The 15,659-nt window shown below is 41.9% G+C and overlaps 2 protein-coding genes across 5 annotated transcripts in view; one reads left to right on the forward strand and one right to left on the reverse strand.

The window, feature by feature from the left end:
- The window catches only part of LOC128656585 (zinc finger protein 34), a 215,391-nt gene extending 200,947 nt beyond the window's left edge, over positions 1 to 14,444 (reverse strand). For both annotated transcript variants that reach the window (XM_053710582.1, XM_053710574.1), the window contains exon 1: positions 14,358 to 14,444. The gene's annotated coding sequence lies outside the window, so the exon portion shown is untranslated. The remainder of the gene's footprint in view (positions 1 to 14,357) is intronic.
- Positions 14,445 to 14,545: 101 nt separating this feature from the next.
- LOC128656628 (zinc finger protein OZF-like) overlaps positions 14,546 to 15,659 on the forward strand; it is a 415,828-nt gene continuing 414,714 nt past the window's right edge. For 2 of the 3 annotated variants that reach the window (XM_053710641.1, XM_053710657.1), the window contains exon 1: positions 14,568 to 14,643. The gene's annotated coding sequence lies outside the window, so the exon portion shown is untranslated. Of the gene's footprint in view, positions 14,644 to 15,659 lie in introns of all 3 variants that reach the window. The other variant, XM_053710650.1, reaches the window with a different exon arrangement.

A 15,659-nucleotide genomic window follows, 5' to 3' on the forward strand; every position in this document is an offset into this window, starting at 1 on the left:
GTATATGTATGCTTGTCTATGTGTATATATGTATGCTTGTGTGTGTATATGTATGCTTGTGTGTGTATATGTATGCTTGTGTGTGTATATGTATGCTTGTGTGTGTATATGTAGGCTTGTGTGTGTATATGTATGCTTGTGTGTGTATATGTATGCTTGTGTGTGTATATGTATGCTTGTGTGTGTGTGCATGTATACTTGTGTGTGCGTGTATGTATGCTTGTATGTGCATGTTTGTATATGTATGCTTGTGTGTGTATATGTATGCTTGTGTGATTTTTCACAGCAAGCACTCCTGTCACCTACATGCTGCATGGATTAGTCCGCCTCTGCTCACTGGTGACACCGGAAATTCCACATCTGTAGCGGCCTGGATAGTGTGTGTGTATATGTATGCTTGTGTGTGCATGTGTGTATATGTATGCTTGTGTGTGCATGTGTGTATATGTATGCTTGTGTGTGCATGTGTGTATATGTATGCTTGTGTGTGCATGTGTGTATATGTATGCTTGTATGTGCATGTGTGTATATGTATGCTTGTGTGTGCATGTGTGTATATGTATGCTTGTGTGTGTGTATATTTATACTTGTGTGTGTATATGTATGCTTGTGTGTGCAGGTGTGTATATGTATGCTTGTGTGTGCATGTGTGTATATGTATGCTTGTGTGTGCATGTGTGTATATGTATGCTTGTGTGTGCATGTGTGTATATGTATACTTGTGTGTGTATATGTATGCTTGTGTGTGCATGTGTGTATATGTATGCTTGTGTGTGCATGTGTGTATATGTATACTTGTGTGTGTATATGTATGCTTGTGTGTGCATGTGTGTATATGTATGCTTGTATGTGCATGTGTGTATATGTATGCTTGTGTGTGTGTATATGTATACTTGTGTGTGTGTATGTATGCTTGTATGTGTGCATATGTATGCTTGTGTGTGTATATGTATGCTTGTGTGTGCATGTGTGTATATGTATGCTTGTGTGTGTGTATATGTATACTTTTGTGTGTATATGTATGCTTGTGTGTGCATGTGTGTATATGTATGCTTGTGTGTGCGCATGTGTGTATATGTATGCTTGTGTGTGCATGTGTGTATATGTATGCTTGTGTGTGCATGTGTGTATATGTATGCTTGTGTGTGCATGTGTGTATATGTATGCTTGTGTGTGCATGTGTGTATATGTATGCTTGTGTGTGCATGTGTGTATATGTATGCTTGTGTGTGCATGTGTGTATATGTATGCTTGTGTGTGCATGTGTGTATATGTATGCTTGTGTGTGCATGTATGCTTGTGTGTGTGTATATGTATACTTGTGTGTGTATATGTATGCTTGTGTGTGCATGTGTGTATATGTATGCTTGTATGTGCATGTGTGTATACTTGTGTGTGTATATGTATGCTTGTGTGTGCATGTGTGTATATGTATGCTTGTGTGTGCATGTGTGTATATGTATGCTTGTGTGTATGTATGCTTGTATATGTGTGTGTGTATGTGTGTATATGTATGCTTGTGTGTATGTGTGTACATGTATGCTTGTGTGTGTATATGTATACTTGTGTGTGTATATGTATACTTGTGTGTGTATATGTATGCATGTGTGTGTGTGTATATATGTATGCTTGTGTGTGCATGTGTATATATGTATGCTTGTGTGTGCATGTGTGTATATGTATGCTTGTGTGTGCATGTGTGTATATGTATGCTTGTGTGTGCATGTGTGTATATGTATGCTTGTGTGTGCATGTGTGTATATGTATGCTTGTGTGTGCATGTGTGTATATGTATGCTTGTGTGTGCATGTGTGTATATGTATGCTTGTGTGTACATGTGTGTATATGTATGCTTGTGTGTATATGTATACTTGTGTGTGCATGTGTGTATATGTATGCTTGTGTGTGTGTATATGTATGCATGTGTGTATATGTATACTTGTATGTGTGTGTATGTATGCTTGTGTGTGTATATGTATGCTTGTGTGTATATGTATGCTAGTGTGTGCATGTGTGTATATGTATACTTTGTGTGTGTATTTATGCTTGTGTGTGTATATATGTATGCTTGTGTGTGCATGTGTGTATATGTATGCTTGTGTGTGTGTATATATGTATGCTTGTGTGTGCATGTGTGTATATGTATGCTTGTGTGTGTGTATATATGTATGCTTGTGTGTATATGTATACTTGTGTGTGCATGTGTGTATATGTATGCTTGTGTGTGTGTGTATGTATGCATGTGTGTATATGTATACTTGTATGTGTGTGTATGTATGCTTGTGTGTGTATATGTATGCTTGTGTGTATATGTATGCTTGTGTGTATATGTATGCTTGTGTGTATATGTATGCTTGTGTGTGCATGTGTGTATATGTATACTTTGTGTGTGTATGTATGCTTGTGTGTGCATGTGTGTATATGTATGCATGTGTTTATATGTATACTTTGCGTGTGTGTGTGTGTATGTATGCTTGTGTGTATATATATGTATACTTGTGTGTGTGTATATGCTTGTGTGTGCATGTGTGTATATGTATACATGTGTGTATATGTATGCTTGTGTGTGTATATGTACGCTTGTGTGTGCATGTGTGTATATGTATACTTGTGTGTGTATATGTATGCTTGTGTGTGCATGTGTGTATATGTATGCTTGTGTGTGTGTATATGTATACTTTTGTGTGTATATGTATGCTTGTGTGTGCATGTGTGTATATGTATGCTTGTGTGTGCATGTGTGTATATGTATGCTTGTGTGTGCATGTGTGTATATGTATGCTTGTGTGTGCATGTGTGTATATGTATGCTTGTGTGTGCATGTGTGTATATGTATGCTTGTGTGTGCATGTGTGTATATGTATGCTTGTGTGTGCATGTGTGTATATGTATGCTTGTGTGTGCATGTGTGTATATGTATGCTTGTGTGTGCATGTGTGTATATGTATGCTTGTGTGTGCATGTATGCTTGTGTGTGTGTATATGTATACTTGTGTGTGTATATGTATGCTTGTGTGTGCATGTGTGTATATGTATGCTTGTATGTGCATGTGTGTATATGTATTCTTGTGGGTGTGTATATGTATACTTGTGTGTGTATATGTATGCTTGTGTGTGCATGTGTGTATATGTATTCTTGTGGGTGTGTATATGTATACTTGTGTGTGTATATGTATGCTTGTGTGTGCATGTGTGTATATGTATGCTTGTGTGTATGTATGCTTGTATATGTGTGTGTGTATGTGTGTATATGTATGCTTGTGTGTATGTGTGTACATGTATGCTTGTGTGTGTGTGTGTATATGTATGCTTGTATGTGCATGTGTGTATATGTATTCTTGTGGGTGTGTATATGTATACTTGTGTGTGTATATGTATGCTTGTGTGTGCATGTGTGTATATGTATGCTTGTGTGTGCATGTGTGTATATGTATGCTTGTGTGTATGTATGCTTGTATATGTGTGTGTGTATGTGTGTATATGTATGCTTGTGTGTATGTGTGTACATGTATGCTTGTGTGTGTATATGTATACTTGTGTGTGTATATGTATGCTTGTGTGTGTGTATATATGTATGCTTGTGTGTGCATGTGTATATATGTATGCTTGTGTGTATGTATGCTTGTATATGTGTGTGTGTGTATGTGTGTATATGTATGCTTGTGTGTATGTGTGTACATGTATGCTTGTGTGTGTATATGTATACTTGTGTGTGTGTATATGTATGCATGTGTGTATATGTATACTTGTGTGTGTGTATGTATGCTTGTGTGTATATGTATGCTTGTGTGTGCATGTGTGTATATGTATACGTGTGTGTATATGTATGCTTGTGTGTGCATGTGTGTATATGTATACGTGTGTGTGTGTGTGTGTGTGTATGTATGCTTGTGTGTGCATGTGTGTATATGTATACGTGTGTGTGTGTGTATGTATGCTTGTGTGTGCATGTGTGTATATGTATGCATGCTTGTGTGTGTATGTGCATGCATGTATATGTATGCTTGTGTGTGTATATGTATGCTTGTGTGTGTATATGTATGCTTGTGTGTGTATATGTATGCTTGTGTGTGTATATGTATGCTTGTGTGTATGTATACGTATGCTTGTGTGTGTATATGTATGCTTGTGTGTGTATATGTATGCTTGTGTGTGCATGTGTGTATATGTATACGTGTGTGTATATGTATGCTTGTGTGTGCATGTGTGTATATGTATACGTGTGTGTGTGTGTGTGTGTATGTATGCTTGTGTGTGCATGTGTGTATATGTATACGTGTGTGTGTGTGTGTGTGTGTATGTATGCTTGTGTGTGCATGTGTGTATATGTATACGTGTGTGTGTGTATGTATGCTTGTGTGTGCATGTGTGTATATGTATGCATGCTTGTGTGTGTATGTGCATGCATGTATATGTATGCTTGTGTGTGTATATGTATGCTTGTGTGTGTATATGTATGCTTGTGTGTATGTATACGTATGCTTGTGTGTGTATATGTATGCTTGTGTGTGCATGTGTGTATATGTATACGTGTGTGTATATGTATGCTTGTGTGTGCATGTGTGTATATGTATACGTGTGTGTGTGTGTGTGTGTGTGTGTGTATGTATGCTTGTGTGTGCATGTGTGTATATGTATACGTGTGTGTGTGTGTATGTATGCTTGTGTGTGCATGTGTGTATATGTATGCATGCTTGTGTGTGTATGTGCATGCATGTATATGTATGCTTGTGTGTGTATATGTATGCTTGTGTGTGTATATGTATGCTTGTGTGTGTATATGTATACTTGTGTGTGTGTATATGTATGCATGTGTGTGTATATGTATGCTTGTGTGTGTGTATATGTATGCATGTGTGTGTATATGTATGCATGTGTGTGTGTATATGTATGCATGTGTGTGTGTGTATATGTATGCATGTGTGTGTGTATATGTATGCATGTGTGTGTATGTATGCTTGTGTGTGTATATGTATGCATGTGTGTGTGTATGTATGCTTGTCTGTGTATATGTATGCTTGTGTGTATATGTATGCTTGTGTGTGCATGTGTGTATATGTATGTATGTGTGTATATGTGTATGTATGCTTGTATGTGTGCATATGTATGCTTGTGTGTGTATATGTATGCTTGTGTGTGTGTGTATGTATGCTTGTATGTGTGCATATGTATGCTTGTGTGTGTATATGTATGCTTGTGTGTGTATATGTATGCTTGTGTGTGTGCATATGTATGCTTGTGTGTGTATATGTATGCTTGTGTGTATATGTATGCTTGTATGTGTGCATATGTATGCTTGTGTGTGTATATGTATACTTGTGTGTGTGTATGTATGCTTGTATGTGTGCATATGTATGCTTGTGTGTGTATATGTATGCTTGTGTGTGTATATGTATGCTTGTGTGTGTATATGTATGCTTGTGTGTGTGTATATGTATGCTTGTGTGTGTGTGCATGTATACTTGTGTGTGTGTGCATGTATACTTGTGTGTGTGTGTATGTATACTTGTGTGTGTGTGTATGTATGCTTGTGTGTGCATGTGTGTATATGTATACTTGTGTGTGTATATGTATGCTTGTGTGTGTATATGTATGCTTGTGTGTGCATGTGTGTATATGTATACTTGTGTGTGTGCGCACACACACACTGTTTATACTCACTGAACCAATCATCCAAATATATATAGTAGTGATTTCTCACACATCCTGATGCCCAGTCACTCAACCTCACACATCCTGATGCCCAGTCACTCAACCTCACACATCCTGATGCCCAGTCACTCAACCTCACACATCCTGATGCCCAGTCACTCATCCTCACACATCCTGATGCCCAGGCACTCATCCTCACACATCCTGATGCTCAGTCACTCAAAATCACACATCCTGATGCCCAGTCACTCATCCTCACACATCCTGATGCCCAGTCACTCAACCTCACACATCCTGATGCCCAGTGACTCATCCTCACACATCCTGATGCCCAGTGACTCATCCTCACACATCCTGATGCCCAGTCACTCAACCTCACACATCCTGATGCCCAGTCACTCAACCTCACACATCCTGATGCCCAGTCACTCATCCTCACACATCCTGATGCTCAGTCACTCATCCTCACACATCCTGATGCCCAGTCACTCAACCTCACACATCCTGATGCTCAGTCACTCAACCTCACACATCCTGATGCCCAGTGACTCATCCTCACACATCCTGATGCCCAGTCACTCATCCTCACACATCCTGATGCTCAGTCACTCAACCTCACACATCCTGATGCCCAGTCACTCAACCTCACACATCCTGATGCCCAACTACTCAACCTCTCATATCCTGATGTCCAGTCACTCAAACTCACACATCCTGATGCTCAATCACTCATCCTCAAACATCCTGATGCCCAGTCACTCAACCTCACACATCCTGATGCCCAGTAACTCAACCTCACACATCCTGATGCCCAGTCACTCATCCTCACACATCCTGATGCCCAGTCACTCATCCTCACACATCCTGATGCCCAGTCACTCATCCTCACACATCCTGATGCCCAGTCACTCATCCTCACACATGCTGATGCCGTGACTCATCCTCACACATCCTGATGCTCAGTCACTCATCCTCACACATCCTGATGCCCAGTCACTCATCCTCACACATCCTGATGCCCAGTCACTCATCCTCACACATCCTGATGCCCAGTCACTCAACCTCACACATCCTGATGCTCAGTCACTCAACCTCACACATCCTGATGCTCAGTCACTCAATCTCACACATCCAGATGCCCAGTGACTCATCCTCACACATCCTGATGCTCAGTCACTCAACCTCACACATCCTGATGCCCAGTCACTCAACCTCACACATCCTGATGCTCAGTCACTCAACCTCACACATCCAGATGCCCAGTCACTCATCCTCACACATCCTGATGCTCAGTCACTCATCCTCACACATCCTGATGCTCAGTCACTCAATCTCACACATCCAGATGCCCAGTCACTCATCCTCACACATCCTGATGCTCAGTCACTCATCCTCACACATCCTGATGCTCAGTCACTCATCCTCACACATCCTGATGCTCAGTCACTCAACCTCACACATCCTGATGCCCAGTCACTCATCCTCACACATCCTGATGCTCAGTCACTCATCCTCACACATCCTGATGCCCAACTACTCAACCTCACACATCCTGATGCCCAGTCACTCATCCTCACACATCCTGATGCTCAGTCACTCATCCTCACACATCCTGATGCTCAGTCACTCATCCTCACACATCCTGATGCTCAGTCACTCATCCTCACACATCCTGATGCTCAGTCACTCAACCTCACACATCCTGATGCCCAACTATTCAACCTTTCATATACTGATGCCCAGTCACTCAATCTCACACATCCTGATGTTCAGTCACTCATCCTCACAAGTTCATGAAAATCATGGGCAGTAATCGTGATGCATCGCGGAATCGAATAGTTGACAGGATAATCGTAATCTAATTGTGAGACCAGTGAAGATGCACACCCCTATATGTATGCTTGTGTGTGTGTGTGTGCATGCATATGTATTATTGTCTATGTGTATATATGTATGCTTGTGTGTGTATGTGCATGTGTGTAAATATATGCATATGTGTGTGTGAGAGCACTATAGACTCTCTCACACACACACAGCCCTATAGACACACCCACAAACCTATAGACTCTCTCACACACACAGCCCTATAGACTCACACACACACAGCCCTATAGACTCACACACAACCCTATAGACACACACACACAGCCCTATCTAGACACACACAAAACTCTATAGACTCTCTCACACACACACACAACCCTATAGACTCACACACAGCCCTATATAGACACACACAGCCCTATAGACTCACACACACAACCTTATATAGACACGCACACAACCCTATATAGACACACACACACAACCCTATATAGACACACACACACAACCCTATAGACTCTCACACACATAACATTATATAGACACACACAACACCCTATAGACTCACACACACATACAACCCTATATAGACACACACACAACCCTAAAGACTCTCACACACAGCCCTATATAGAAACACACACAACCCTATAGACTCTCACACACAACCCTATATAGACCCACACACAACCCTATAGACTCTCACACACACAGCCCTATATAGACCCACACACAACCCTATAGACTCTCACAGACACACACAACCCTATAGACTCTCACACACACAAATAACCCTATATACACAACACAACACTATAGACTCACACACAACCCTATAGACCCTCACACACACAGCTCTATAGACTCTCACACACACAACCCTATAGACACACACACACACACACACAATCCTATAGACTCTCACACACACAGCCCTATAGACTCTCACACACACAGCCCTATATACACACACAACCCTATAGACTCTCACACACACAACCCTATAGACTCACACACAGCCATATAGACACACACACAACCTTATATAGACACACACAGCCCTATAGACTCTCACACACACACAACCCTATATAGACACAAACACAACTCTATAGACTCTCACACACACAACCCAATATAGACACAAACACAACTCTATAGACTCTCACACACACAACCCTATATAGACACACACAACCCTATATACTCACACACACAGCCCTATAGACTCTCACACACAGCCCTATAGACTCTCAGACACACAACCCTAGACACACACACACAACCCTATAGACTCTCACACACACAACCCTATAGACTCTCACACACAAACACAGCCCTATAGACTCTCACACACACAACCCTATAGACTCTCACACACACAACCTTATAGACTCTCACACACAGTCCTATAGATTCTCACACACACAGCCTTATAGACTCTCACACACACAACCCTATATAGACACACAGAGCCCTATAGACTCACACACAACCCTATATAGACATACACAACCCTATAGACTCTCACACACACAACCCTATATAGACACACACACACAGCCCTATAGACTCTCACACACAGCCCTATAGACTCTCACACACAACCCTATATAGACACACACAACCCTATATAGACTCTCACATGCACAACCCTATATAGACTGACACACACAACCCTATACACTCACACAACCCTATAGACTCTCACACACACAGCCCTGTATAGACACACACACACAGCCCTATAGACACACACACAACCCTATAGACTCTCACACACACAACCCTATATAGACACACACACAGCCCTATAAAGACACACACAACCCTATAGACTCTCACACACACACAACCAGCCCTATATAGACACACACACAACCCTATAGACTCTCTCACACACAGCCCTATATAGACACACACAACCCTATAGACTCTCACACGCACAACCCTATAGACTCTCACACACACAGCCCTATATAGACACACACAACCCTATAGACTCTCACACACACAACCCTATAGACTCTCACACACACAGCCCTATAGACTCTCACACACACAGCCCTATAGACTCTCACACACAACCCTTTAGACTCTCACACACACAGCCCTATAGACTCTCACACACACACAACCCTATATAGACACACACAGCCCTATATAGACACACACAACCCTATAGACTCTCACACACACAGTCCTATAGACTCTCACACACACAGCCTTATAGACTCTCACACACACACACAACCCTATAGACTCTCACACACACAACCCTATAGACTCACACACAACCCTATATAGAAACACACACAGCCCTATATAGACACACACACACACAGCCCTATAGACTCACACACACAAACATATAGACTCTCACACACAACCCTATATAGAAACACACACAGCCCTATAGACTCACACACACAACCCTATATAGACACACACAACCCTAGAGACTCACACACACAACCCTATAGACTCTCACAGACACACACAACCCTATAGACTCTCACACACACATCCCTATAGACTTTCACACACACAACCCTATAGACTCTCACACACACAAATAACCCTATATACACACACACAACACTATAGACTCACACACAAAGCTCTATAGACTCTCACACACACAACCCTATAGACTCTCACACACACAGCCCTATATACACACACAGCCCTATAGACTCTCACACACACAACCCTATAGACACACACAGCCCTATAGACACACACAACCTTATATAGACACACACAGCCCTATAGAATCTCACACACACACAACCCTATATAGACACAAACACAACTCTATAGACTCTCACACACACAACCCAATATAGACACAAACACAACTCTATAGACTCTCACACACACAACCCTATATAGACACACACAACCCTATAGACTCACACACACAGCCCTATAGACTCTCACACACATCCCTATAGACTCTCACACACAGCCCTATAGACTCTCACACACACAACCCTTGACACACACACACAACCCTATAGACTCTCACACACACAACCCTATATAGACACACACACAACCCTATAGACTCTCACACACAAACACAGCCCTATAGACTCTCACACACACAACCTTATAGACTCTCACACACACACAGTCCTATAGACTCTCACACACACAGCCTTATAGACTCTCACACACACAGCCTTATAGACTCTCACACACACACACAACTATATATAGACACACAACCCTATAGACTCTCACACACACAACCCTATATAGACACACACAGCCCTATATAGACATACACAACCCTATAGACTCTCACACACACAACCCTATATAGACACACACACACACAGCCCTATAGACTCACACACAACCCTATATAGACACACACACACAACCCTATATAGACTCTCACATGCACAACCCTATATAGACAGACACACACAACCCTATACACTCACACAACCCTATAGACTCTCACACACACAGCCCTGTATAGACACACACACAGCCCTATAGACACACACACAACCCTATAGACTCTCACACACACAACCCTATATAGACACACACACAGCCCTATAAAGACACACACACAACCCTATAGACTCTCACACACACAGCCCTATATAGACACACACAGCCCTATATAGACACACACAACCCTATAGACTCTCACACACACAGCCCTATAGACTCTCACACACACACAACCCTATATAGACACACACACAACCCTATAGACTCTCACACACACAGCCCTATAGACTCTCACACACACAACCCTATATAGACACACACAGCCCTATAGACTCTCACACACACACACACAACCCTATAGACTCTCACACACACAACCCTATAGACTCTCACACACACAACCCTATAGACTCTCACACACACAACCCTATAGACTCACACACAACCCTATATAGAAACACACACAGCCCTATAGACTCTCACACACACAGCCCTATATAGACACACACAGCCCTATAGACTCACACACACAACCATATAGACTCTCACACACAACCCTATATAGACACACACAGCCCTATAGACTCACACACACAACCCTATACAGACACACACACAACCCTAGAGACTCTCTCACACACAACCCTATAGACTCTCACACACACAGTCCTATAGACTCTCACACACACAGTCCTATAGACTCTCACACACACAGCCTTATAGACTCTCACACACACACAACCCTAGACAAACACACACAACCCTATAGACTCACACACACAACCCTATATAGACACACACACATAGCCCTATAGACTCTCACACACAACCCTATAGACTCTCACACACACAGCCCTAAATACACACACAACCCTATAGACTCTCACACGCACAACCCTATATAGACACACACAGCCCTATACACTCACACAACCCTATAGACTCTCACACACACAGCCCTATATAGACACACACACAAACCTATATAGACACACACACAACCCTATAGACTCTCACACGCACAACCCTATATAGACACACACACACAGCCCTATACACTCACACAACCCTATAGACTCTCACACACACAGCCCTATATACACGCACACACAACCCTATATAAACACACACACAACCCTATATAGACACACACACACAGCCCTATATAGACACACACACACAACCCTATATAAACACACACACAACCCTATATAGACACACACACACAGCCCTATATAAACACACACACAACCCTATATAGACACACACAGCCCTATATAGACTCACACACACAACCATATATAGACTCACACACAACCCTATAGACTCTCACACGCACAACCCTATATAGACACACACACAGCCCTATACACTCACACAACCCTATAGACTCTCACACACACAGCCCTATATAGACACACACACAACCCTATATAAACACACACACAGCCCTATATAGACACACACACACACCCCTATATAAACACACACAACCCTATATAGACACACACAGCCCTATATAGACTCACACACACAACCATATATAGACTCACACACAACCCTATAGACTCTCACACGCACAACCCTATATAGACACTCACACAACCCTATAGACTCTCACACGCACAACCCTATATAGACACACACACAGCCCTATATAGACACACACACACAGCCCTATATAAACACACACACAGCCCTATACACACACACAACCATATATAGACTCACACACAACCCTATAGACTCTCACACGCACAACCCTATATAGACACACACACAGCCCTATAGACTCACACAACCCTATAGACTCTCACACACACAGCCCTATATAGACACACACACAACCCTATATAAACACACACACAGCCCTATATAGACACACACACACAGCCCTATATAGACACACACACAGCCCTATATAGACACACACACAACCCTATATAGACACACACAGCCCTATATAGACTCACACACAACCCTATAGACTCTCACACGCACAACCCTATATAGACACTCACACAACCCTATAGACTCTCACACGCACAACCCTATATAAACACACACACAGCCCTATATAGACACACACACACAGCCCTATATAAACACACACACAGCCCTATATAGACTCACACACACAACCATATATAGACTCACACACAACCCTATAGACTCTCACACGCACAACCCTATATAGACACACACACAGCCCTATACACTCACACAACCCTATAGACTCTCACACACACAGCCCTATATAAACACACACACAACCATATATAGACTCACACACAACCCTATAGACTCTCACACACACAGCCCTATATAAACACACACACAGCCCTATATAGACACACACAACCATATATAGACTCACACGCACAACCCTATATAGACACACACACAACCCTATAGACTCTCACACGCACAACCCTATATAGACACACACAGCCCTATACACTCACACAACCCTATAGACTCTCACACACACAGCCCTATATAGACACACACACAAACCTATATAGACACACACACAACCCTATAGACTCTCACACGCACAACCCTATATAGACACACACACACAGCCCTATACACTCACACAACCCTATAGACTCTCACACACACAGCCCTATATAGACACACACACAACCCTATATAAACACACACACAGCCCTATATAGACACACACAACCATATATAGACTCACACACAACCCTATAGACTCACACACACAGCCCTATATAAACACACACACAGCCCTATATAGACACACACAACCATATATAGACTCACACACAACTCTATAGACTCTCACACGCACAACCCTATATAGACACACACACAGCCCTATACACTCACACAACCCTATAGACTCTCACACACACAGCCCTATATAGACACACACACAACCCTATATAAACACACACACAACCCTATATAAACACACACACAACCCTATATAGACACACACACACAGCCCTATATAGACACACACAACCATATATAGACTCACACACAACCCTATAGACTCTCACACACACAGCCCTATATAAACACACACACAGCCCTATATAGACACACACAACCATATATAGACTCACACACAACCCTATAGACTCTCACACGCACAACCCTATATAGACACACACACAGCCCTATATAAACACACACACAGCCCTATATAGACACACACAACCATATATAGACTCACACACAACCCTATAGACTCTCACACGCACAACCCTATATAGACACACACACAGCCCTATACACTCACACAACCCTATAGACTCTCACACACACAGCCCTATATAGACACACACACAACCCTATATAAACACACACACAGCCCTATATAGACTCACACACACAACCATATATAGACTCACACACATGTATAAACTCACTTAGCAATACCGGAAGTTAATGAATGTTTATCTACGAGTTGACCTTTACCCCGGGATAGACGTCAGGAGGTTTGTCCGCCATGTTTGTCACGGGCAGATTCGTGTATTGTGGGCAAATACTGGAGATATGAACGTTACTAATGTGGGCTCTTAACTGATTGGATTCAAGTTGTCACGTGAGAAATTGAATAAGCCTTAGCATTGTGGGAGTTGAAGTCCAGAGTTGCCGAGGTTAATTCTCCGTTACCCATAAATTACCCACGTTGTGAATCTGACCCTAACCCAGGTGAGCAGTTGCCGCTCAGTGTGCTTTATTCGCACGGATTATGGCCAAATAACCCGGGTCAGCGCCCTGTTTCCTCTCACCTGTGTCAGGGAAGAGAGTACTGTATGTGTCTATGTATAGTGTGATGCAAGAGAGTACTGTATGTATAGTGAGGGAAGAGAGTACTGTATATATAGTGAGGGAAGAGAGTACTTTGTGTATATAGTGAGGGAAGAGATTACTGTGTGTATATAGTGAGGGAAGAGAGTACTGTATATATAGTGAGGGAAGAGAGTACTGTATATATAGTGAGGGAAGAGAGTACTGTATATATAGTGAGGGAAGAGAGTACTGTGTGTATATAGTGAGGGAAGAGAGTACTGTATATATAGTGAGGGAAGAGAGTACTGTGTGTATATAGTGAGGGAAGAGAGTACTGTATATATAGTGAGGGAAGAGAGTACTGTGTATATATAGTGAGGGAAGAGAGTACTATATATATATATATATATATATATATATATATATATATATAGTTAGTGAGGGAAGAGAGTACTGTGTGTATATATAGTGAGGGAAGAGAGCACTGTATATATAGTGAGGGAAGAGAGTACTTTGTGTATATAGTGAGGGAAGAGAGTACTGTGTGTATATAGTGAGGGAAGAGAGTACTGTGTGTATATAGTGAGGGAAGAGAGTACTGTATATATAGTGAGGGAAGAGAGTACTGTATATATAGTGAGTGAAGAGAGTACTGTGTGTATATAAAGTGAGGGAAGAGAGTACTATATATATAGTGAGGGAAGAGAGTACTATATATATAGTGAGGGAAGAGAGTACTGTATGTGTCTATGTATAGTGTGATGCAAGAGAGTACTGTATGTATAGTGAGGGAAGAGAGTACTGTATATATAGTGAGGGAAGAGAGTACTGTATATATAGTGAGGGAAGAGAGTACTGTGTGTATATATAGTGAGGGAAGAGAGTACTGTGTGTATATAGTGAGGGAAGAGAGTACTTTATATATAGTGAGGGAA

This window comes from Bombina bombina, chromosome 1 (genome assembly GCF_027579735.1).
Source record: "Bombina bombina isolate aBomBom1 chromosome 1, aBomBom1.pri, whole genome shotgun sequence".
Classification (NCBI taxonomy): domain Eukaryota; kingdom Metazoa; phylum Chordata; class Amphibia; order Anura; family Bombinatoridae; genus Bombina; species Bombina bombina.